The sequence below is a fragment of the Erpetoichthys calabaricus genome, chromosome 3 (genome assembly GCF_900747795.2).
Source record: "Erpetoichthys calabaricus chromosome 3, fErpCal1.3, whole genome shotgun sequence".
Taxonomy (NCBI): Eukaryota; Metazoa; Chordata; class Cladistia; order Polypteriformes; family Polypteridae; genus Erpetoichthys; species Erpetoichthys calabaricus.
This window is the reverse complement of record NC_041396.2, coordinates 263039098-263066665: the sequence shown is the minus strand read 5'-3', so window position 1 is coordinate 263066665 and position 27568 is coordinate 263039098. Positions and strand designations below refer to the sequence as shown.

Below are 27568 nucleotides of genomic sequence, written 5' to 3'. Positions count from 1 at the left end.
TGTGCTGGTTAAGGTTGAATCAAAGCTGACCCCAGTGTAGTAGTAGTAGTATTAGTAGTAGTTGTTGTTTTTGTTGTTGTATTAGTAATAATAGCAGTACTGTTATGTGTACAGAGTACAGTATAATTTATATGTTTGTGTGTGTGTGAGGGGGCCCTGCAATGCAATGGCATCCAGTCCAGGGCTAGTTTCCTACCCCAAATCCAATGCTTCTGGCAAAATTAAACTGGATAAGCTGAATCCACACAACCACAAATCGAATACGTAGGTTGGAAAGGTGATATTCGAGAAGGATGTTGTACACCATTCTACTTTACCACTTCTTGTGGGCTGTTTGAGAGATAGATAGATAGATAGAGAGAGAGATAGAGAGATATGTAGATAGAGATAGAGATATATATATAGATATAGAGAGAGATAGATAGAGAGATAGAGAGACTTTATGAATCCCAAGGGGAAATTCACATACTCCAGCAGCAGCATACTGATAAAGAAAATATTAAATTAAAGAGTGATAACAATGCAGGTATACAGAGAGACAGAAGGAATATGGCAGACTGCACCATTGACTGATGCTCCTAGTTCGATTATTCCATGTTAATCCATACAGACTTATTTTTAAGAAGTATTGGTGGAGCATAAGATACAGACATTAGAACTGATGCTTACATAAAGAATAACTGAACCATGTTAGCAGATGGGGGGATACAACAGTGGTCACTTATTTGTTGGCAGAGCCTACTGGCAATGCCACTTATCCCTCCACTTGTGGCTCTGTAGGACACCTGGATGTGTGTAGAAACCACGTATCAATGTAAGTCATGAAGCATAAAGTGTTCTATAAAATACAGAAATCTCACTTTCTAGCAGACTCTTTTAAACTAATTAGACTTGTCCCCCAACAGGGTGTCTAAGCCACAGCCAGAAGAACACGTCATTTAGACAAGGTGGGGAACAGTGTCCAAGGCAACTGACCAAACATGCATGTTAGGGAAATCACAGTTCAAAAAACAACAAAAAAATGCAGAAATAACTTTTCCAGCCTGTTGTCGGCAGAGCGCTGCTATTTTTAGCTCCAGTGTGAGAACTCAGGACGCTTCCCACGTAGCGTCTGTGTCAGCTCATCCCTGCTGCTTTTATTAAAGGGTTCCTTGCCTCAGCTCCGGGCACCTCTGGAATTCCAGTTTGGAGAGGGTGGACGGGGGCGGTCCACCTAATTTAAGTGTATCTAAGCTGCCAGTAGACTCTGAACTTCACATTCCTTTTTGTCTATCCCAGGCCGTCACACAGAAAGAGAGAGAGGGAACAGACAAGGCGGTGGTTTTAATACCAGTGGTGGTATAGACACTCAGAGGAAATGCCTCAAGTAAAACACTGGCTTCCCTAAAAAGTAGCGCCTGTTTGACAGCTCTTAAAGCTCTTTGTTCTTGTTCTGATCCCCCACAGCACAACAGCAAGTTTCATACTACTGAATAAAAATGAACTGAACACAACTGCCCAAGTAGCAGGGTACTGGTTGCCACTCTATTTGCTTGTGTCAGCCAAGTTAGTGCTGCAAATATCTTGAGCCTTTGACCTCCTAATCCTTTGAGGTCATATGTGCTTTTTGCCCCTTTATACTTTAGTTTTCCTGTCACATGCTTAAAGGTGTATGTGTTGGGTTAATCCTGCCTTTTGCTCAGTGCTACCCATATAGGCTCTGTCCCCCGTGACCCTGAATTGAATTAAGTGGCTAGACCTGAATGAAAAGGTCAGTGGAGTTAGCATCAGCGTGATAGGAACACATTGGGATGGTGAAGTGCATTTGAGGTTGTCAACAATTAAGAGCACTGGCAGCTGCACTTGACTCCATACCCTCTGGAGCTATTTCATTACAGCATTTGTTGGTTTATCACTCCAGCCATTTTCCATCCATCTAATCCAAGGTATTAATAGGTGGTGATTACCCCAGCAGCATCAGAAGCAAGGCAGGAGCCATCTCTGGACTGGGCACCAGTTTCTTGATAGTTTATCATAATTAATTTTTAGTTTTTTTTTTTCAGACTTTTCTGAAAAACTTTTTCTGTTGTATGCCGCTGTTTTTCAAGTGTTCAGTTTCTGCTCTAGTTGCCATTTTTGTGTTCATACTCTGTGTCCGCCTAGGTGTCTGTTTTCTTCCCAGATGTACAGGCTAGGACAGCTGGTGACTGTCACTAAGTATGAGTGTGTTTGTCCTGTGGTAGACTCATATCTTTTGTGGGATTGGTTCCTGCCTTATATCATTTGTTGTTTAGATGGTCCTCTAGCCCTCAGATGCAAAGAATAGGGTCAGAAAATAAACATTATGTGCTTATTATGTGCTTATGTGCTTATAACTCAAATTGAGTTTTTACAAATCTGTCCACAACCAATAAATCCTGCCATCCATGTGCTTATCTAGTTCACAGTCATATAAAGCCAGTGCCTGTTCCAACAGCAATAAAAACAACCTGGATTAAATACCTGTGAATATTCAACAAATAAAGAATGTTCACCGTCATGTGCAGCTTACTGACTTCAGATTTTGAGTGTTATGCCACAAAGAAGCATATACTTAAACTGGGGTGCAGGTCCCCCACTGAGCTGTGACTTTTGCCAGTTTTTCATTCTTGTTGTAAGTTTATAACAAACCATATTCTCGATGCTTGCACGCTGTCTCCGTGTGGGTAATTAAAATTGGTGAAGGCTGGCAATGACAGAGGGGATTTTGGGAGTCAGCAGAGTCCTTTGTGAGACTGTGGTGGTCCAAGTCACGCTTATGCACATAAAATGCACGCTCTTCAGACGTCACTGTGTGTGTGAGAGTGTGTGTGTGTGTGTGGCACAAAGAAACCCACCTCACCACATCAAATGCAAGTCTTAATTATGGTCGCCACAGTCCCACCATTCTTGGTGGTAATTGCTGCCTGCTCAAACTTTTTTTGCCAGATGGAAATTACACCAGGGAGGTCTGTAACACACACTGACAACATACAACATTAGCTTTTGGGCTCATATAAGTCTAAAACTAAAACACCTAATAGGTCCTAGTGGTATCCAGCTGACACAAGAAGTAAGTCACTACCGATAGTCCAAGCAATATGATGATCTCTACAAGTGCAATGGATAGTTAGTCCCACTGTCCAACAGCTTGGCCATATCTGGATCGTTTTTGTAAAGTTGTGTGGTACACATTCTGTTTGTGCTGTGGACCTTCACAATGTCTTCCTCCTTTTTCAAGAAGCCAATGGTGCTCATTACTTCCCCCGCTTATCTACATGATGTTCATTTGCACTAGAACTCCACCCTCTGGATAGCAGCTTTTGTTTGCGAGATGGTGTAGTAGGTGCCCACTGTTTGTGCACAGCTGACACAAGTCTTCCCCATGTGAGAAGTCTGATGGGCGGTTACTTGTCAACTTGTTGTGGGAAAGTCTACTAAACATATTGTGATTGGGCTCAGTGTGTGATAGTCACTATAAATACCACAACATTATCAAGCCCATGATCTTTATTTTAAGGTGGCAAAGGTCAGAAGCATTGGGTACAAAGAAGGAACCAACCCTGGATAGGGCACCAGTTTCATTAGCTGGCCTATTCACACACAACATAACAAGCTGGTTTATATTTACACTGCCTCCTCATTAATTTTGGTTCTGAAAGAAATGTCAGGGTTCACACTGGAAAACCCATGCAGACATAGGTAAAATATGGAAACTCCACCTGCAGGAGCTGAAAGGCAGCAGCACTAACTGATGTGAACTATATCATCCTAAAGGCGTAAATGTATAAAATTCATTTTTGTAATTATCTTTATTTTTACCTTTAAATGTATCTTTATTTTTTGAGTGATATGTGGCAAGCTAGTTTAGCCAGTAAAGATGACATTTGGTATAGAGGGATTCTGGGAGACATGGCATGTGAAGACACAGTGACTAGCGCTTCTAATTGCCCTTAAGTCTAAGGTTAGCTGCTAGGCTTAACTATGGCACTAAATTGTCAGCACCTAGATGTGGTTGTACATCTTGCAATGAACTGGCAGCCAGTTAAGGAAAAAAATACCAACTAATTAATGTTGTTAGAGGGTAACAGTTTATCCATCAGTCCATTATCGGAACAAACTTTACTACTTCAGGCACAAGACAGGAAGCAACTCTAATCATGGTCCTGGGAATGAGAATGGATACATGAAAGTTTGAATCTTGGCAGTAGAGCTGGCCAAAGGGTAAAAGTAGTTTAGCCACCACCTGTCTACTGAGTACTTTGCACATTCTACTATCACATAAAACGCTAAGGTCTGTGTCCAGTCCCTCAGAGCAATCTGATTGATCAGTTTGGCATTCGTGTTATTGGTCAGTTGGAGGTTGGTCTCACAACAATAGAGTAAGTGCAATTTTGAGACATACAAGGAGGAGTAAAGGCACACGCTGAGGGAGTTGCCTTCAAAAAAAGAACATATAAAACCAGACAGGAGGCGAGAAGGATACTTCAAAAGAGATTGAACAGCATTTTATATGGGTACACTTTTGAGAAGGGAGTGCCAATGAAGAGAGATTCAGACATTTACAAAGAGAGAGGAAAGGCACTAAAAGTATATGTAAATTTAAAATTTTTAAGTAAATTTTTTAAAACAAATCTGTTAGCTGTCTTTGACAGATACTATGGCTAGTTTTTAACAAAAATAAAAGTTCACATTTGTGGTCTTCTTTCAGATCATCTTTTTTGGTGTATTCTGTGATACCTATTTATGCCCTGCCATCACCACATGAGCCTTGCAGCCATGATATGCTTGTTCATGACTTAAATGTCCTTTCCTACACAAGAGCCTGATGTTACATCACCCTGCTTAATCCAGTTTAGGGTTGTGGAAGGCTGGAGCTGGAGTTAAACACCCTTGGCTGTAACATGACTGTATGTTCAGTGCTCCATCTGGCCTTGCAGGGCTTTGTATTTTCTATATGCTTTTAAATGTATTCTTATTACTTAGGCTGACTTCTTATTGGAAAAAAAAACCTGCAGTTTGTCCTCTTTAAGCAATAAAAACATAACTAACGAAAGATAAGAGTTGTTTTATCAAAATTCAAAGCCTGTAGACCCTTCCCAGGAAATTGTAGGTGTGTAAAATGGATTGGTGAATGCAACAAAGCAGAAGTATACCACTAAATTGAAATCCTGCCTGTCGATTGACTACATCCTTCTCGTCCCAGCTCCTCAGTTTCCGGCTATTAATGTAATTTTGTTTTCTGACCACCACATTCTTGTTTATCAAAAATGGAGAGTAGCGATGTGCTGCATGTTGGTCCTAAGTGTAATATTCTCACTGTACTCTGTATATGCAACAATACTTGTACTACTAAGTATTTTAGAAAATGAGTCCCTGACTTGGTGAAGGTTTGAAAACATTAACGCACAGGTTCACTCTTGCTTTTTCACTGTCAGATAGTCCCTGGTATGAAATTTCCAAATTAACCAACCTAGGTATTCTTCCCCCAAATTCCCTTCTGGCCCATTGGAAGAAGTTTATCTTGGTTGTAGTCTTGTTTAATTGAATAATCACTATCATTTTTGTGTCCTCATATTGAGAAACTCAAACTATTACAGGATTATGGCTAAGGGGTTGGACCTGGAGATGTTAGGGTGCCATTCACTGACTAGATGAGTCACTTTGGAAAATACTTGAGGCCAATAGATAAATAGATATCATATTATCAGTTTCCTGTCTGTTTCTTTATGGAAAGATTAATGGAATTGCTTCTGGCAAGCATTTATAGGCTGATTTCTTCAGCTGCTTCTATATGTATAAGTTACATGTCAGATATATTGTATACTTGATAGATGTGAAAGAAACTATTATTATTATTATTATTATTAATAATAATAATTAAACAGTAAGATTTTCACTTACAGTATGCAAGGCAGGTATGCTAATAATAGTTTCGTTAATTACTATACAGAGATGGCAAGGCATACAAAGTAATATGTCCTGTAGCCAAAACTCATGACCTTCAGTTCTAAGCAGTTTTTACTTTTGTCAAATCTTTGCTTATGCTTTACTTGAGCTCCTCTAAATGAGTTATAGAATACCACTGGCTGTTCTGTACATTTCAGACTTATGAAACTCTTTTTGACAACTGCAGTACTATACTGTACAGTAGAGCACTGCTTGCTGCAGGCAGATTGTCTCGGCCCCTGTTTGTCTAAGCCAGTGATAAGTGGCACCAAGTCAATTGAGTTTTTTTGTCTCAGTCTCAATTTTGAGGCAGCTTTTCAAACCGGTTTCCCCAAAAATACAGGTCATGCAAATAAAGGCTGCCTTGCCAGTTCCTTTCTTTCCAGTCAACTTTCACTCTGCTGCATTCCATAGACAAACTTGTCTTGCTTAAACATACTTTAATGGCTGGATCACTACAGGATGGGAGAGTGTATTGAAGCTGTAAGTGTGCAGTCTCCACGAGGGACATCTGATTTGACTCCAGCAGAGCACAGTACAGCTTAGCCTCCAGTCTGGATTCATAAAAATTTTTAAATCAGAAATCCATGTTTGTTTTGTGATTCATTTGGCTGATCATTTAAATAGCTTTGAATTAAAAGTCTCTTCAGACTGGAAGTAAAGGAGAAATAATCATCAAAACAGCATGGAAATGTAAAAAAAAAACTGAAACATAATTTCTTTACAGGGCCTGTTGCAATTACTTGAATTTTATTTTGTAGACAGTTTGATTCAGAAAGACACACAACTCAATGAAAACAAACACAAACTGTGGACACATTACTGTTTAAAATTCAACTGGTGCCGATTAACTAGGTATGTGACAAAGAAATTTCCACACCGGATCGGTCGAGCCCCGGGTTAACAACAACCGCCACCAGTACTGTTAGCCAACAGGTTGCTGGCGGAAATTGGGCTACTGTTGGCCGAAGAATAAGAAGGAGAAGAAGAGTGAGGAGACGTGTCCAGAGGCAGGAGGAGAGGAGGAAGGTAAAGAGAGTGGAACTGAGGGTAGGAACATTGAATGTTGGCAGTATGACTGGTAAGGGGAGAGAGTTAGTAGATATGAAGAGAAGGAAGGTTGATATATTGTGCATGCAAGAGACTAAATGGAAAGAGAGTAATGCCAGGTGGATTGGAGGTGGATTCAAATTGTTTTATCATGGTGTCGATAGGAGGAGAAATGGAGTAGGGGTTATTCTGAAGGAACAGTATGTCAAGAGTGTTTTGGAGGTGAAAAGAGTGTCAGACAGAGTAATGATTATGAAGCTGGAAATTGGAGGTGTGATGATGAATGTTGTTAGTGCATATGTCCCGCAAGTTGGGTGTGCAATGGATGAGAAAGAAGATTTTTGAGTGAGTTGGATGAAGTGATGAACAGTGTACCCAAGGGACAGAAAGTGGTGATTGGAACGAATGTCAACGGACATGTTGGTGAAGGGAACAGAGGAGACAAGGAGGTGACGGGTAGGTATGGTGTCAAGGAGAGGAATAAAGAAGGTCAGATGATATTGGATTTTGGATGTGGTGAATATGTATTTTAAGCAGAGGGAGGAACATAGGGTTATGTACAAGAGTGGAGGAAGATGCACACAGGTAGATTACATCCTATGCATAAGAGTTGATCTGAAGGAGATTGAAGACTGCAAAGTGGTGGTAGGGGAAAGTGTAGTTAAGCAGCCTAGGATGATGGTCTGTAGGATGACGTTGGAGATCAAGAAGAGGAAGAGAGTGAGGGCAGAGCCAAGGATCAAATGGTGGAAGTTGAAAAAGGAAGACTGCAAGGTTGAGTTTAGGGAGAAGGTGAGAGAGACACTGGGCGGTAGTGAAGAATTACCAGACAGCTGGGAACTACAGCAAATGTGGTAAGGGTGACAGCAAGAAGAGTGCTTGGCGCGACATCTGTACTGAGGAAGGAGGAAAAGGAAACCTGGTGGTGGAATGGGGAAGTACAGGAGAGTATACAGAGGAAGAGGATGGCAAAGAAGAAGTGGGATAGTCAGAGAGATGCAGAAAGTAGACAAGAGTACAAGTAGATAAGGCGCAAGGTGAAGAGAGAGGTGGCGAAGGCTAAAGAAAAGGCGTATGATGAGTTGTATGAGAGGTTGGACACTAAGGAGAGAGAAAAGGACCTGTACCGATTTGCTAGACAGAGGGACCGAGCTGGGAAAGATGTGCAGTAGGTTAGGGTAATAAAGGATAAAGATGGAAACGTACTCACAAGTGAGTAAAGTGTGTGGAGGAGATGGAAAGAGTACTTTGAGAGGCTGATGAATGAAGATAACGAGAAAGAGAAGAGGTTGGATGATATGGAGATAGAGAATCAGGAAGTGCAACGGATTAGCAAGGAGGAAGTAAGGAGAGCTATGAAGAGGATGAAGAATGGAAAAGCCGTTGGTCCAGATGACATACATGTGGAAGCATGGAGGTGTTTAGGAGAGATGGCAGTGGAGTTTTTAACCAGATTGTTTAATGGAATCTTGGAAAGTGAGAGGATGCCTGAGAAGTGGAGAAGAAGTGTACTGGTGCCGATATTTAAGAATAAGGGGGATGTGCAGGACTGTTGTAACTACAGGGGGATAAAACTGATGAGCCACAGCATGAAGTTATGGGAAAGAGTAGTGGAAGCTAGGTTAAGAAGTGAGGTGATGATTAGCGAGCAGCAGTATGGTTTCATGCCAAGAAAGAGCACCACAGATGCAATGTTTGCTCTGAGGGTGTTGATGGAGAAGTATAGAGAAGGCCAGAAGGAGTTGCATCGCGTCTTTGTGGACCTGGAGAAAGCATATGACAGGATCCCTCGAGAGTAGTTGTGGTATTGTATGAGGAAGTCGGGAGTGGTAGAGAAATATGTACGAGTTGTACATGATATGTACGAGGGAAGTGTGACCGTGGTGAGGTCTGCGGTAGGAGTGACGGATGCATTCAAGGTGGAGGTGGGATTACATCAAGGATCGGCTCTGAGCCCTTTCTTATTTGCAGTGGTGATGGACAGGTTGACAGATGAGATTAGACAGGAGTCCCCATGGACTGTGATGTTTGCTGATGACATTGTGATCTGTAGCGATAGTAGGGAGCAGGTTGAGGAGACCCTGGAGAAGTGGAGATATTCTCTAGAGAGGAGAGGAATGAAGGTCAGTAGGAACAAGACAGAATATATGTGTGTAAATGAGAGGGAGGTCAGTGCAATGGTGAGGATGCAAGGTGTAGAATTGACAATGGTAGATGAGTTTAAATACTTGTGATCAACAGTACAGAGTAATGGGGATTGTGGAAGAGAGGTGAAAAAGAGAGTGTAGGCAGGGTGGAATGGGTGGAGAAGAGTGTCAGGAGTGATTTGTGACAGACAGATATCAGCAAGAGTGAAAGGGAAGGTCTACAGGACGGTAGTAAGACCAGCTATGTTATATGGGATGGAGACGGTGGCACTGACCAGAAAGCAGGAGACAGAGCTGGAGGTAGCAGAGTTAAAGATGCTAAGATTTGCATCGGGTGTGACGAGGATGGATAGGATTAGAAATTAGTACATTAGAGGGTCAGCTCAAGTTGGATGGTTGGGAGACAAAGTCAGAGAGGCGAGATTGCGTTGGTTTGGACATGTGCAGAGGAGAGATGCTGGGTATATTGGGAAAAGGATGTTAAAGATAGAACTGCCAGGCAAGAGAAAAAGAGGAAGGCCTAAGAGAAGATTTATGGATGTGGTGAGAGAGGACATGCAGGTGATGGGTGTAACAGAACAAGATGCAGAGGATAGAAATATATGGAAGAAGATGATCTGCTGTGGCAACCCCTAACGGGAGCAGCCAAAGGGAGAAGAAGTGACAGAATAAGTATTACAAAATAAAGCAATTAAACTAATGCCCATATTTTAATAATGCATGAAGTCCAAAGAATCTGTACATCTGACCTAGACTATCATAGCAGTGCATATTACATACATAAGGATAACAGGCCATAATTGTTACTCTGAATACATAGATCTTCTGTCCATCTTGGAAACTGGAGATATTCATGGAATGCTGTAGTCACTGTAGTGCCACAGCAGACAAGCAGAAAGCATTAGTTTTGATGTTTTTTATTAAAGACATCTCAATCTACTGCAGAGATGTAGATTGTGTGTACAGTGTGATCTCCTAGCATCCAAGGTTGTAATCAATAGAGTTTTGAAATGGATAAGGCCACTAACAAAGAAGGCTGTGAATTGTGAATGTAAAAACCAAAGTAAGCTGCTTCATTCTGGAGAAACAGAAGCAATCTGATGGCATAGTCCTTGTATAATGAACCATATACCTATCCTGACATTCTCATTCATGCCACAAACTGTCACAATAGGGTAAACTCTTGTGATCTTTGTCAAGTATTCCATCTAAAGCAGTAATATGCATCCAAATCAGGCTGAACTGGTAGTGTTTGAACTGCCTCAGATGTTTGTGTAAACCTTTTACCTATATCACATGCCAAAATGTTGTACAAACTTTCAGTTGTGAAACTGCCTGTTTAAGTAACCTGTGAACTGTGCCGCACTATTTTCTAATAGTGGTTATTTATTCAGAACTAGGGCAGTCCACAGGAAGGGCCGGGTGCCATGTGATACACTAAACGCCACCTATCCCTAATTCAGCCCACCTCAAGCCCCACCCCTTAGAGTCCATTCATTTCCTGAAGTTACAGATCTGACTTGTTGTAACTTCTTCCCTAACCTGTGTTATAACATTTCAGAAGCTTTTCACCTTGGAAACCAGCGGCAAACATTGGTGAAAACTGCAAACTTTTAACTGTAACTGAGTGGGACTATGTAAGTGGTGTCTGTGGTGCTGCTGAGCTTGACCTGACCCTGTGTGTTAACAAGTCATTCATGTTAAATATTGGACATTGTTTCATTTGTTAAGTGGCCATATTATTAGATACATTTATCTAGTATTAACAAGTCATTCATGTTAAATATTGGACATTGTTTCATTTGTTAAGTGGCCATATTATTAGGTACATTTATCTAGTACTGAGAAGGACCCCCTTTCACCACCATTAACAGCCAGGAAGGTCTGGCTGTTCAATATGGTGCTTGAAACTTTCCTTAAGGATTTTGATCCATACTGACTCAATAGCATTGCACAGATCTTGCAGATTTGTACAGCTGCACATTCATGCAGCGAACCATCCAAACAAAAATGCTCTGTTGGACCTTTAAGATCTGGAGCAATGTGCAGGTCTGTCATTGTCATGTTCATAGAACAAGCTTGAGATGATGTGGGCTTTGTGACATGACACTGGGTAGACTGTGGCTATAAAGAGATATACATGGTCACCAACAATGTATAGGTACAATGTAGCATTAAAGTGATGCTTATTTAGTATTAAGAAACCTAAATTGTACAAAGAAAACAATCTGTACACCATTACTGTACCAAAACTAACCAATACCATTAAGGCAAGGTGGATCTATATACTTAGGATGTTTATGCTAAATTCCCACCCTAGTATCATCTTGTTAGATCAGGCAATATTTTTCCACTCTTAAGTCATATAGTCTTGATAAGTACATGTCTACTGTATCCTCATTGTCAGACAGTCAGTTAGTTCTGTTCTTAATTGACAGGAGTGGAGCCCAGCATGGGCATCTGCTGCTTTAGGAAGTCCACTTCAAAGTCTGATGCACAGTGTGTTTTAAAATGCCCTTCTGCACACCACTTTTGTAAAGAGCTGTTATTTGAGCATTTGTGACCAATCTATTCACTTGAAGAAGTCTTGCTATTCTCCTCCGACCTCTGTCTTTAATAAGGTGTTTTCACTCTCAGAATGGTTGCTCACTAGGTGTTTTTGTTTATTACACCATTCTTTGTAAACTTTAGAGCCTGTACAGCTGTTTCCTGAAATGCTGGAACAGCTAGGTATGACACCCAACAATCATATTACAGTCTTGCTAATTCTCGTGCTTAATCAAAAATGCCTGGTCTATGTGCTGTATACTGTATATTAAGGAGAAGCTACATGATTGGCTGTTTGAAGGAGCAGGCTATTTTTGTTAATGGGTAGGCGGGCCTAATAAAGTGGCCTCTGAGCACATGTTGGCTGCACTGTATATGCCACTTTGTGCACATTAGATTGTGTTCATACATTATGCATAGAGGCAGCAGTGCACTTGCAAAGCCATCGGACTTGACAGCATGAATGTCCTTCAGGTTCTATTGTAATCATCCTGACTTTATAGAATCAAAATATAAGCTGGCCAATTTTAAAAGTGCTCGGGGTGGGGTTATTGAGTTTCATCCTGGAATTCATTTTCTGTTGTCATTAATTAGGTAATTCTGGCCTGCCTTTAATTTGGTTGTTTACCTGTCACCATATGCTTTCAGCTGGTGATCGTTACCCTGCCTAAATTGTGTTCTAATACTATAAAGACGTTTGTAATGTTATTCACTTTGCAAGGCACTACATGAATGAACATGAGAATAAACGAACATTTGCAAAATCCGTAATTTAATAAACCACCAAGAAAAGTAACATTGCAACAATGCACGCTACGAACCAACATACAATCATCGTTCAGTATGCACTGCCTGCTCATGTGCCCGCCCCCAACTCCTCACCTGAGTCACTTTCATCTGTGCACCTCTGAGCCACATTGTCTTTTCATTGTTCTTTGCGGTTCTGGCTGCTTTTCTATATATAATCCACCAAATCACCTGACCATGGTAGTAGCGAGGTGGGGGCTGTGTACAAAGGGCTGGGACGTAATCAGTGCGAGTATATGACCCACACTTACTGGGTATTCCTCGTTCGTGGGGAACAATTGCAAGCCCCGGTCCCCATCACGAATGGGGTTCAACGGTTTACTCACGCCTGTCGGCGCCGGGTAGACACACATTGATCCATTCAGCGTAGCACGCATGCAGTACCGGACATCCAAGGGCATCACAGACCTGTTAATGATCAATCTCACATGGCTGAAAGCCACTTGTCCCTCTAAGAAGTTGGACGCTGACCGCCTGGCGATCGCGAAACTATTTAGCAGTAGGGAGTCTCATTCGTTTTCGGAATTAACCAGACTAATCGCTCCACCAACTAAGTACAGCCATGCAACACCATGCACAGAATCGAGAAAGAGCTATCAATCTGTCAATCCTCTCCGTGTCCAGGCTGGGTGAGGTTTCCTGTGTTGAGTCAAATTAAGCAAAATTTGTGTGTGGTTAGTTGTTGCATCCAGGCACATGAGAAGGCACTGTGAATGCCTTGAGAGCGTGGGTGGACGCATGCCGGGGAATAATGAGTATCTATATATCTTCTTAGATATAGACAGTGTCAGATGTGGTGTTTGGTGAATTGTTGCAGTTTGTGAGTCAGCAGTTGTGATGGTTTTACACTCCAGTACATTGCTGTGAACGCTGGTAACAGTCAGGCGGGCAGGCGTTCGCGTCTCATGCTCTTAGAGTTGGTGGGCGTGTCTCTGTATCGGTTCGAGTTGTTGGGCGGTGCTCTGTCGTTTGTATCCCATGGTCGGACGACTTGGTGGATTATATATAGAAATGCAGCCAAAACCGAAAAGAATAATGAAAAGTCAACGTGGCTCAGTGGTGCATGTGTACTGTAGCAGAGACGAAAGCGAGTTGGTGAGTAAGCAAAATTTGTGTGTGGTTAGTTGTTGCGTCCAGGCACATGAGCAGGCACTGTGAATGCCTTGAGAGCGTGGGTGGATGCGTGCTCGAGTTGGTGGGCGTGAGTTGGTGGGCTGGGCTTTGTGAGTTGACTGACATGGCTATTTTTTGCGTATCCCATGGTTGTCTTCTGGCAGTGTGAATGCCTCGAGAGACAGGGTGTCCTTGTTTGGTGAGTTGTTGCAGTTTGTGAGTTAAAAGCTGTGATGGTTTTACACGCTGGTAACAGTCAGGTGGGCTGGCAGGCGTTCTCATCCCATGGTCTTAGAGTTAGTGGGCGTGGCTCTGTGTTGTCGGCGGGCATGGCTCTGTGAGTTGTCGGCGTATCCCATCGTCTTAGCGTTGGTGGGCGGGTCTCTGTGAGTTGGCGGGTGTGGCTATATCGTACGTATCCCATGGTTGTCTTGCCTGTGCGTATCCCATGGTTGTATTGCCTTTTCTGTCAGCTTAGTGAATTATATATATAGACAAGTGGATGCATTGTATAATTGGAGAGACCAGGGTTAGTGTTAACATTCAAATTGGGCATCACACTAAACCTTTAGGTTGTTTAATGGCCTACCTGAATTTACTGTGCCTATTGTGGGGCTTATGAACACTTACTGCCAGGTGACCACTATGTATATTCAGGTCATTGGAACATTTCTAAGCTCAAATCATTATTTTATTCCTTGTGATCTATCATGTGTATGAATAACCATGCAGTGCTTATTGCATTGTTTCTTTTAATGATATTTTTGGTCATTCATAAAGCACCTTCTTAGCATTTGCTCAGTGAAAGTTGCTGTATGAATTTTAACTGGGTGTCCAGCATCTGCTCCACTTCTGAGTATATGAAATCAAAATGAAAAAACTTGTCTGTCTTCTTCATTTTATATAATAAAATTGAGTTAAATTTGTTCATAACGTTGACATTATATAGACTTCCAAGCCTAACCAGGTTTTCTGTATATACTGTAAATAGTAACACAAAGTTCATTCTCATAATATTTAAGCTAATATACATTGATTAGGTTGGGTGGGATTTGAACCTGTGATCTTGTTTTGTCTATCTACCCCTTTAGCTACAAGATCACAATGCCTAAAATTCAATATTTTAAAAGCAATTTTTAAACATGGACTGTGTGGCAGGGTGGTGCAACAGGTAGAATTACTTCCTGAAATTGCTTTGGATACATATTAACATTTAATTTATGTGCACTTTGCAATTTCTCTGTGGGTTCTGTACTCCTTGCAAGATCAAAGACATACCAACCTTATGGTGGTCAAGTCTGCAATGTAATGTGCCCTGTGATGGCATGACAGGGTCTGGCTTCATGGGATCCTCATTTAAAGAAGATGTAAGAAAGCTGAATTAGTGAGGGTGATGAGATGTTTGCAGCTTGATTGCCATGAAGAGTTTGAATAAATGTATTAAAAATCTACTACCCTACTAATTACTGCACAATGACACAACCAATTTAACTTATGCTCTCTGGAATGTTCTGGTTATCACCCAGATTACATCCCTGTACTTTTTTCACTGTATGACATTGTAAAATTTGAGATGCATTTTTCTCATATTTTCTTCTTTTGCCTTCATCTATGTCATCCTCATCCCCTCCACTTTTAGCCAAGTGCAGCTCTTCTTCTGACCACCACAACCTGTCCTCCTTACACTTGACCTCCTTGCCCTAGGTAAAAGACATACCGTACATCCACTGGATCATTTTCATCTCCATGCGTTTGATTTTCAGTTTAGCACACTACATGACAATTAGACATACACTTGTTCTTCTACGTTGGCTATGTCACACTCTACATACACAATAGGACCACTTATAAAGCTCTATCACATAGATGTATCATCTTGAGTTTTTGTTTATTTTCTTCCCACACCTCAAAGATATGCATTAGAGATTGGTGATGTGACGGTGTACCTTGCCCCATGACTGACATATCACCTGCACTTGAGAACAGGTCATCCATCTGAAGCTACGCATGCTTGGGTCTGACCAAAAGCTGGATCAGAGACCATCTCGGTGAAGCTTGGGTTGCTGCTGAAAGAGTTGTTGATGAGAGATGGGGTCTAACTTCAACTGCAATACCTTTGATAACATTCACATATTGCCCACAATATCAGTCATCAAATGCCTTCTGATGTAACTCTCAAAACACCCATCGTCGCCATTATTCAAATGAATGGAGGTCTTGGCATATTTTACATTGTGAGTGTGCCATGATATACTGTGCGTTACATGACAGGCACTGTAGGTACTACAGTTACATCCTGTTGGTTAGTTAGGCAATCAAGGGGCATCCACCCAGTAGTCTGTGTGAATCCCAACACCCCAGTGAAATGACGGGAACCCTGCACCTTAAAAATTGTACTTTGGATGAAGTGTAAAACCGAGGTCCTGATTCTCTGTGGTCATAAAAGATCCCTGGTCATCTTTCGAAAAGAGTCCTCACTGAATTTCCCATCATGGCCTTGTCAATTCTGGCCCCTAAATATTCAACATCTCTAACTGACTGTCTCTCTCACTACATCACCACCTAATAGCTAATGTGCAGTGAGTGTACTGGCACAAGAATGGCTGCCATCACTTCATCCAGGTGGATGCTATACTTAGGTGGTGATTGAAGTGGTTCCCCACTGACTATGTAAAGTGCTTTGAGAAGGTTAGAAAGACACTATATAAACCAAATTAATTATTATTATTTAGGCTTCAACCAAATGGCCCTGAATTGGATTAAATGGGTTTGATAAGTTAGCTTTACTGCACATGTTCTGCCACAATTCCCACCATCACCTGCAGTGCTTGAAGTAGAACCAAATTAATGGTGGTACTCTTGTTATTATGATAGTGATATTTGATCAGAGAGTTAGGTTGGGGGTCCCCCTTGAAGCTTTGAGTACCAAGATACCTCAGCATTCGTTCAAAGAGCAGGAGGGCCCTATGTAAAGAGGTCCCGGTGCTTGAAATTGAAAGAGGTGCCAGAACTGTGTACTGGTGAATACTGGCCCTCTTCAAGCCTTGATATCCTGGACCTTTTCTGAAAAAAAAAAAAAAAACATTTGAATTATTTTGGTTTAATTTCCCATTTTACATTTCTGTATAGTCGCATCAGTGCTCGATTTACAATGAAACTAATGAAGTTTAAGCTTCAGAGCCCCTAATCCAGGAGGGGCCTCAGAAGCGACTTTAATCTATCCATCTATCCATCCATTTTCCAACCCGCTGAATCCGAACACAGGGTCACGGGGGTCTGCTGGAGCCAATCCCAGCCAACACAGGGCACAAGGCAGGAACCAATCCTGGGCAGGGTGCCAACCCACCACAGGACACACACAAACACACCCACACACCAAGCACACACTAGGGACAATGTAGAATCGCCAATCCACCTAACCTGCATGTCTTTGAACTGTGTATTGTTTAAAAAATGTAGGTGTCTATCATATGAAAAGGGTTATTTTAAAAAAATATTAATATAGAGCAATTCACTACTACCCAGACCTCTTTGCAGGTTGTGAAGGGGCTCTCATAACTGTTAAAAGTTTCAGGGCCCCAAATATGTAGGACCGCCACAGGGTTAACTTCTTCGATATACACCAGTTTCAACGTTTGTAGCTATTACAAATACCATAATAACAGATCCAGAAAACATCTGTAGTCATGCCCTATCCTAACCTTGAAGTGTTCAATATTCTTATTTGTTGTTCTTCTGTCTCCATCGTTAGCTATAATTATATATTAAACAAACTGAATACCTACATACTAAACGTAAACTATAAATTAATTTTAGTATACTGAGTGATTTTCGATTATTACAATTTCATAGGTTGGTAACAGTACGCGGGACAGCACATCTATGGCAAACTGCCGATCCACCTTAAGAGAGAGCGTGAAAGAGGAGGGGCGGGGCCAAGCGACGCAGGGGATTCCGGGCGGAGGGGTCGTGTAGTGTGAGCAAGATATCGCGTCGGCGCGCATTGGAGCGGGATGTGCTTGACGTCAGGTTAAGAATTACTCTCCTTAAGAAAAAAATACATACACACACACTTAAAAAAAAAGTCTGATATCACTCCCCCACCCCTTGTGAATCACCGCTGATATATTACACTACAGGCAAGTGTGTCTGTCGAACTAAAAGTCAGTTTAAAGGGAGTGAGAGCAGTGCCGAAATACTCTGCCTTAACCGAGTCGAGGCTGCGGTCGGATTGGGCTAAACGATTCAGAAGAGGACTTTTCTTGGACCTACCGCGCAGGTGGCCAACTCCACCGCTTGGAATATTCACACAGGTGACTGGATATTATTTATTTCTCTCGGTGGATGTTTGTTATGCGCTTTTGAACTTCGAGAATCCCACGCATTATGTTTAACAGAGGGAGACTTCATTTCATAAATCCGGCTTTTCTTCACTTCAGTTTGAGGGCAGTTTGTATTTTTCTTTGTTTACCAGGCGGTCACTTGTGTTGTGCTATATGAAGACGTGAAAGGTAAAACGGCTTAATGTTACTGATATTGTGTTTGAATGTAGGTGACAGGCAATGGTTGCAGTTGATCGAGGTTTGGTGAGTGTAGTTCAGCAGATGCTTTATGGACCCCTGCGTTCTCGTAACAATGTGCCTCGTATTCGGCATAGCAGACAGCTCCGTGTAATCTGACACTTAGCCTTTGTCGCCGTGCCGCCTGGGCAGCCCTCCCGCTGCTGCTGAATGGACGTTTTGCACGATTATGCAATTGGCTCGCGGAGGTAGGCGCTTCTGCGCATGTGCGGAAGAATAGAGCGTGAGGTCGTCCGTAGCCAAATAGAAGCACGCGTCCTGCGAGCAACTAGACTCGACGCGTCGGCGTTTCTTCCGGGTGCTGGCGCGACGTGTTTCTTGTCAATGAACCGGCTCTTCTTTGAAGGAGCCGTTTGTTCTGACCAAGGACTTTATTTAGACAGCGGAATCAATAATAAGAACAGTCGTGACGCAGAGCGGAATCACATCTTTACTGATTAAAAAAACACGGCTAAATAGACAGTACGAACATTTTCAAGGTTCTTAATTTGGTCAGTATGTACTTTGTGTTAAAACGATACATATTCTTAAGCAACCAACCGTGCTACTTGATAATTGATGAAGTAGCAGGTGCCCGCAATGCGTGAGTGACGGATCTTTAGTCAGGTTTTCTACCCACTGTAGTTTTGGATAAGGGAGTTTCATTTTTCGTAGAAAGCTGTAAAACAGACGAGGCGTAGTGATTGAAACGTCCACGTCTAGTGTTCGAAGTTTACGGGAAGCGTCTTCAGCTAATAAAGCGCGAAATGAAAGGTTTAGTACTGGGCACATACGAAGTGCAAAACGTTTTATATAGTGCCTTGCCTTGGGATCAACAAACACCCACGTTTGTAATTTCCAGCAGTCAATTAGTAAAGCAAAGTATCGTTGCAGCAGTGTCTGAGCCCCGTCCAAGTTAATTCGGGGCTTGTGATGATGTATTGACATACTTTACCTCAAGTTTGCTTGGCATTTTTGGTTTATTGATGTCATACAGCATTTTTAAAATCTTGGCAGGTGACTTGACTAATGTAAGTTAAGAACTAACTGAATATTTTATGACTTTCCATTCTCCGCTAAAAGGTTCCTTTCCATTTTGGATGTCCATTGTTAGAATCAGCAAATTATTTGCAAATACGTGACACTTCGGCAACAGTGATGATTTTAAATCCGTAATGATTGCAGTATTTTGAGTTACTCCTATACACCATGTGTAATATCTGAGGCTTTGCCAATGCCAGTACTTCTAGGGCATTTAGTTTAGTGCATGTTGTCAAAAACATAATTTGCAGAATGATAACAAATTCACACTAAGAGTGAAAACTACAGAAATGTGTAATTCCCCCAAGAATCTAATATGTTGATCACAACTCATTTGAACATGTTTATCTTTGGCTATTAAAATTGTGTTTCGTTTTTTGGTTTTTTTTTTGGCACAATGCTAAATTCTGCTTCCTCAAAGATCTAGGTATAACTGTATGAATTTGCACATTTGTGCCCCAACAGATGAGCATTCTCAAGAGACAGAGCAGTTTCCTTCAATTTTTCAAAGACATACATGTTTTTAATTATTAGCAACACACTACTTGCCTTTTATGAGTTTTTGCTCGAGCAGGCGTGATACAGACTGGTCTAGCACAGGGGTGGGCAGATTCAGTCCTGGAGGGCTGCAGTGGTTGCAGGTTTTTGTTCCAACCCAGTTGCTTAATTAAAAACCAATCCTTGTCAATTATTTAATTGCATGGCTTGCTAGTGCTTTAACTCTGCCATGTCAAGTCATTCTCATATCCTAGATTTATTTTCCTTTCTAAGGATATCATCCAAATGATTTGAAGTCTAAAACAGATGAGTAATTCTCAGTGCTTCACTTTTTTCTCTTCACTTTCCTTCCAAGTATTTAATTAAACCAAATAGTGCACGATAAATACACACAGGTGTAAATGAAAACAAGCTAAATGGAGAAATGCTGGTCTCTTTTGTCATTTGCATGGTATTGCTAATTAGGAGCAATTAAAAACTAAGAATACAGCTGTTTAAGACTAAAATAAGCAATAAGGGTTCAAAATCTTAACAAGCGACACAACTAAAGTGAAGCTGAAGTGTTACTTGAGCAATAAGGGCTTCTTATTAAGCAATTGGGTTGGAGCAAAAACCTGCAGCCACTGCGGCCCTCCAGGACTGAATCTGCCCACCCCTGGTCTAGCATCCTGTCCATTACTGTTTCCTGCCAACTGGATAGAGTGCTGGGGTAGGCTTTTAGCTCCTCACAGGCCTCTAATTAAAGAGGGTTCAGAAAATGATTGAATGGATGGATCACTTTTTCCATTCTGCTACCAGTTTGCTGGTACTATGTGCAGCAGTACTGATACATGCAAGTGGAATCCTAGTCAATGCTTTTAAAATATGGAGCATTTTAGATTTTTTATTGAAATACTTTTGATTCTGAATAGAAAATGTTGTACTGAATGCTGATTGATTACTGGCTCTTTCAGTGTTAATTTACTTGGATTGCACCTGTCCATGTCAACAGGCTTTTTGAATAGGATCCTTTTTAGAACAGGTACCAGAACTGTGGTAAGATGAAAGGGATCATTTGTAGAATAGAAGACAAATAGTAAAGAGATTATGAATATTTTGTTTAATATCTGAAGCATTTTGCATTTAAAAAAATATGTATATATGTATATGTGTATATATATATAATATATATATATATATGTAAAATTTTATCAAATCTTTCATTTAAGCAATTAAAGTAAATGTTGATGAGCATAGTAGACATTTTTGACCTGTAAATTCGGCTTATTAAACATTCCTTTTTTAATTCTGTAACCATCCCATCAACCTCATTACACATTTGGTTATACTTGAGATGTCATCGTTTTTATAATCTTTCTATAAGTTACAAAAACATCATTTTCTATTCACTTTTCCTGGTAATGACTATAGTGGTAACTTGCTGTGATGGAAAGACCTGGCATTTCTACCTGATTAGTTGAAAATTACAATCCTTCCAACTTGATCTGTGCCTGTTAGGTCTTTTTCTTAGTGGGCTATGCCTGGCAACTTTACTATGTTCGTGACAGTTTCACATGGTAAATATTCTGACATCCCAAGTCTTGCACTGTAGAAAAGTTACTTGTGATCATCCTGTTAAAGGACAATACTGATTAAACTTCATGTGAAATATAGTTCATGTTTTGTTGGTAGAAGAATCACTACCAACATTTCCAGATGGATGGAACAGCTTGAATTTTTGAGCAAAAAAAATATGAAATTTTCTTAGGTTGAGTCAGTGCCAAGAGACTAAGACTATATTTAGACAGATAAGATCCCATAGTAAAAGTTGTTGTCCAAATAGTATAAAAGGAATTCACACAAAACCAGAGTTTTTCACCCAAAAAAATGTTGAGTGTAAGATTTACAGTAAGTTTTACTGTACATAACCATTAAGGCCAAACTATCCTTGGAAGGGTGTGTAAATGCTACTAACAGAGGTAATGGTTTGAATATGAGCACTTGAAAAAGTTTTGGACAGCATTAATCAACAGTTAATCCTGACTGGAGATATTTTGAAAGAATATTAGCATTAGCATATATTCTTATTTAATAATTTTTGGATGGTCTTGTATACTAAAAGATACTGTAATAGCCTTGTTTTTTGCTTTATTGTGTTTAACTCGGCAACTAAGAATCTTGATTGTAGTAATTTCCTGGAGTACCTTTTGCAACTTCCTATTATGAAGTTTACGGTCGATTTGAAGTAAATAAGAGAAGTAGGAGGAGCAGTAGATTTTTTGTACTTGTTTCTTTTTTATAAGAGGTTGTCACTCTGGTGACCTCACTTCTTGTATTAGAATTTGTTGTAGTGTTCTTTTTTTAATATATTCCGGGACCTCTTGACAAACTTTGAAAGTTTCTGTGCTGTTTCCTCCTAACAAAGCTTCTGGTTTTTCTTAATCACATGCAGGTCACAAGCATAGTTTTGTTTTTTTAATAGAAGACAACCAAAGCTTTTCCTTTGATTGAGCACTTCTTACATTTGTGAAAAATCACATATTTATTTGATCGGATTTACTGTAGTTAATTAGGACTCCATGAACAAATGACAGGCTCTTTTACCTTCTTTTTTATTATCCTGTTATTTTTATGTTTTAGCTATGTCAAAAATCATGAGCATTACACTTTTATCTTGGCAGAAATGTTGTACATTCGGGAGGTTCTTGAGTTGTAGTTGTAATTTTTTTTTATAATGCTTGTTATTTGCTCATTATTCCTTCTAGAAGGCTCCATGTCATTTGACCATAAGTAGTTTGTAATTGCAGTTTTGTGTTGGTAGATGTAATTGTATAGATAAAAACACCACTGGCAGGGAATGATGGAGGAGGGAGCAGTGGAGAGGAATAGAATGGGTCTCAATTCTGTATTACTGATCTTTCTGTCATATTAAAAAGAGATAAAGTACTGTTTGGCATTTCACAAGCGCTCCAGTGCGCTTTCTTTCCGATGTTTGATTTCAGCAAGAATGGCACTGCTTGCATGCATGTTTTTAACCAAGGTCAGATTGTAGCAAGTATTTTTCGCCTTTAAATATGTCATAGTTAAAGTCCCTTGTATACAAGTATGCAAAAAAGTAGAGAATAAATGTGTAGGCTATATTTTAGAGACACTGTGATGACTACTTTTAACTAAAGGTTGTGGCACCCTACTACATACGAAGTGTCCTAAGGGATATTTTGCTAGCTGCTTAACATATAATTTATTTCTGGGCTTGTTTGCAGAGTACTGCCTAAATGTGTTAATTATGCAGACTGTTCATATTATTGTTCAGATGGGTCCTCTTTCTGCATTTTTTCTCTGCACCCCACCACCACTTCAGCCTGAAACATCATGAGAAAGTAGTTGTAGTTATTTGGCAGACAGTTGTCTGACTGCATTAATAAAGCTAACTTCTTTGTGACACTGGCTGTTTCAGTGCACCTGCCAACAATGTCTATGACACTGATATGAAAGTCAACGCAGCAGAATACTCTGCGTTGACTGCATCTTTAGTAACAAGACTACTTCACTAGCAGGTTTGCAGCTTGGGGGAATGTTGGGTTACCAGTGACTTTCACAAACAATTGTGACAGAAGTGTGAAAAATGAAAACTAGCGAAGGTAGCACTGAACTTAGTTGTTCTTGTTTGCCACCTCTCTGCCTAAATCACTCCCCCAACAGTAGCTATCCTTTTTTACTTCTTCCCTGTGACTGCTGAAAGAGCTAGTGTCCCCTCCCCTTTTTTCTCCAGTGTGATTCTCTTTCACTTTAATTTCTATTTTTCCTTTTGGTGAGACATATGTGCAGAAGAGTCTCTAGTGGCACTAACTGTATTCAGCTTAAGGTGGGGTGTTTTCTCCCCTGTTGCATGGTGGTTAACAACTTGGTATTATTGATCTTGTATTTTTTCATTCAAGTAGTGTTTATTTAGCACTTGTCATATTGCAATCTAATACAAACCTAGGTAATAAAACATTAAGAGTTTAAGATGAGTCAGTCATGCTTTAGCCATGTTTTAATATAGTTTTATGTAAACCTATCATACTCTCCGATCATAACACCAAGGCATGTACAGTATAATTGCCTCTCACCCTTTATGGTTTAGATGATTCAGCATATTTGGACTGTCTCACCTAGGCTTTTGCACAGTTCTCTCAGCCTGGAGCAGCTGCCTTACCTCTGCTTAAATATCTGACCTTAAACTCATCCATGGTCAGACACTAATTTCTAGAAATTGTGTAGTTGATATTTTGTACACAGGCAGTAAATGAATAATTGGAACACCAGGATCATTTCTGCAAAATTTGAGTGGTTCATTGTGTCAACACACTGCAGTTCTAAATGCTGTGGTGGGTGGCATGTGGATAGTTTGGGGCCTTGAAAGCACACTAATGGCCTATTGATAAGATTCATCCATGGCTGACAGGACTCTTGTTATTCCACTTGCACATTTATCATTTTCCGTTTATAGTTAGTGAATGCTTTCAAATTTCATTGGTTTAACTTGGAAGTCTTGCTTTCAAACCAATGCTTTTTTTTCCTCTTCTTGTTTACCATTTTTGTTGGCTTACCATAATTTTTTTTTTTTTTTTTTTTTGGGGTCATACCTGTGCCGAAACATATTATGTTCATCCACATATATTACCGTGGATTGAGAAAAGCCCTGGGGAAATACTTAATGTACATCAAAGAAAGGAAAGTATAGCAGCCAGCCAGATATCTTCAATAAATATTTCAATAAATATTGATACACATGCGCCCTGGTCCAGTTCCTTGCTAGTGTGGTTTGTGTGTTGTCTGTGGATTTTCTTTTGACATCTTTGGTTTCTTTGTAAAGTTTAAATTACATAATGTTTTCAAGCCCATGTAATCTTTGGGGCACAAGGCAGGAAATAGCCCTGCACATGAGGTGCAAAGACAACACATTTGCACATCCACCTTTCTTTTTACCAGTTAACAATTTTCATTTAGCCGACCCCCCCATTCCAGAGTGAGTTAAAAGTTTCAAATATTATACAGTGATGGGAATTGAACCTTCAAGACTTCTTGTTATAGTCCAGTACCATACCCATGAGTGTAGTTGGGGCTTTGATTCCCCCCTACCCTAGATTGGACTCAGTAGCTTAAATGATATATTGAATGGGTGTCCTAAAAAAGCAGATCAAGTATGCGTAATTTTAAATCACAAATAACACAAGCACATTAAAAAACTGTACGAGAAAGATGTTTGTATTTTTTTGTTGCTGATGAGGCTATGTAGCATTTGAGTGTGTGCAAGTTTTTTTTGTTCTTGTTTAAACTGACAGGAACAAGTATTTTTAACATGTTGTGTATCTTGAACTCTATACTATCAACACTCAGAATAGACATCAGTGTGTGCTGGTGCTTTATAATTTTCCTTTATACTAATAGTAAAGGTTAAAGACCTTTTACTTTATACTTGTTTTCTAAAATTATTTTCAAATATGTTTATAAATTAGAAAAAAAACATCTTTATACAGAGTATTCACCCATGCACATTTCTATCATCCCATTTTGTCTGAATTACCTTTTTGTTCTTCTGTTAATGACTGTGTAAGGCATGAGTCAATTCTGAAAGCAATTGGTTCAAGAAGCCATTATGACCAAAATGGCGGTCCATCACAGAACATACTAATGTTCATACCCACCTTTGTATGTGCTCGGCCAGTTTAGTGTCACCCACTATCTAAGGAGCTGACATGTACTGTTTAGATAGTGTGCATTCACTCAGCATTTTGTTTGGAGAGTCCATGTAAAGAGAGAGTACCTTCATAGTTTCACTCCAAATCCAGAATAAAACCAAAGAGGGACTAGTATGTTTGAAAAAAATGGATGTCTATTATGCTGAATATTCACAAAGTACAAAAAGAAAACAACTCAAAACCCTCTGGCTGCTCTGGGCCTTCCTAGGACTGTCTCTGTCTCAGTCTCTGCCTCTCTGGTGTGGTTGTTTGCCAATTTGTTCACTTAGTGTCTCTCCCAGATTTAGTCTTGCCAAAAAAAAAAAACAGAGTACCTCATTTTTATAGAAATGTCAAGTTCCCTACGTTTCCTGGCTATGAACCATGTGAAGCTACTGTACAGCTTGAAGGTTTTCCCATCTTTTGCCAATGCTCCATGGGTCACACTCATTCTTTCTAGAGATTCTTTGGTCGATGATATCAATTGAGTTTTCTGCCCTCTTGTGTCTTGGGAAGAATTTCTTTTATCCACTTTTTAAATTCTGAAGTGTTTCTTTTGGAGGTTTTGACTTCTGTAATTTGTGTTTATTTCCACTTTCTCATGAAAAGGTGTTGTGTCATTGGTAGTAATGGTGTCTTTCTCCTTTAGTGGTTTGCTGTTGGAATGATCCTTGTCTGCCTGCTGGTGAAACCTGTTGCCTGCTGGATGCTCTGTAGTAAGGCACAAGTACATAGTACACAAGCATACACTTCATTTACTTCTGAAAACCTTTGTATATACGCTTTTCTGGTGCTTATTATTTTATATTGCCAACCCACTCACCCTTCTTCATTTGGTATGCATACCAGGTTGTATATCCAGGTTAAATTTTCATTCTGTGTCCTTTGCTGTTAAAGCCTCCGGAGAGTGGTTATACATTAAATTTCCTTCATTATAAAAATTGCTACCAGGCTTAATAATGTTTGGAATGGTGATTTGTATTGCATTTTATTTAAGCAACAATTTAAGAAAATATCCTGCAGATAGGTGTTATAATTCTGAGGTGCTTCACAATTACTTTGTGCTGTACACTGGCAAATGGTCCCCAGATGGCTGACATAGCTTCACTGCATTTTTTTCTCTCCCCCCCCCCCCCCCTTTTTTTTTTTTTTTAAATAAATATTAAGTAGGTCATGGTGTCCACAAAGCAGACATTGATAAGCATGCTCTGAATCCCAACAGTTTTATCGAGGTGCTTCAGCTTGGCCTCTTGCTGTATTAGACTTGGTGCCATGGCAACTAGTTGCTAGGAGAAACCAAATTCATTATCAAGGGGACAGACTGCATTTGTAGTTATTTTGTGTTGGGGGAAGATTGCCACTTACCTTGGAAGTTGCTTTTTGATCAGTTTACAGGGAAAAAGTTATTGCTTAGTGCTAGCAGTGGCATTTCAGCAAGAGGACATTGACCCTAATGAAGATGTTTAAGCATTTTCCCCTGAAAAACTGTTCTGATATTATTGGCTGTTTCACAGTTTTGTGGTGGTAGCTGTGCAGAGACATGTTAGAATCGACACTGTAAAGAAACCTTAGGTTTAATTCAAGAGTTACGTTGCCTGGCAGCTGACATGCCATACTTTACTGCAGAAGAGTAGTCATGTGATCTGAAAACCCATTACCCATGACATTCAAATGAACACAATAACACGCCTACCTTACCAAAAAAAAAAGCCTACAAACACTTCCTGGAAGCAGCATTGTGCTTTGAGGTTTTCTGTAGGTGGGCATTACTTGAAATAGGCCAGGAGGCTGTGGTGAGTGCACTGCTAACAGGAATCTGAATAGATAAACTAACAATAGGTGTATTCCTGTCTCCTCTTTTTTCTAGGTAGACCAAACTCTGGTTCTGTTAGGTTTTTTCCACATATGTTCTTGAAGAGGAAAATATGAAGGAGTGAATTTTGCCCTTTTGAGCTACATATTTTTATTAGCTTCACTTTTATGATAAACAGTTTCTGCTGACATTTTAAGTGTTCACAGGCAGCTTGAGATTGACTGAATGTTAGCTGTTAACTAACTTCAGACTCCACATGCTGACAAACCTTGAAATAAGAAGTTCATGTGCAAACAGGAATTGGCTTCTGATTAAGAAAGTGGTTGCAGTGAAAGTATGAGGTGT

General features: G+C 40.2%; 1 protein-coding gene across 7 annotated transcripts in view; it reads left to right on the top strand.

Annotated features, from left to right (window-relative positions):
* The window catches only part of kdm6ba (lysine (K)-specific demethylase 6B, a), a 487454-nt gene that overhangs the window by 423980 nt on the left and 35906 nt on the right, over positions 1-27568 (top strand). Inside the window, exon 1 of one of the 7 annotated variants that reach the window (XM_028798181.2) lies at positions 17636-17923. The exons of the other annotated variants lie outside the window; for them this stretch is intronic. The gene's annotated coding sequence lies outside the window, so the exon portion shown is untranslated. Of the gene's footprint in view, positions 1-17635; positions 17924-27568 lie in introns of those variants that run through there. 7 annotated transcript variants of the gene reach the window in all.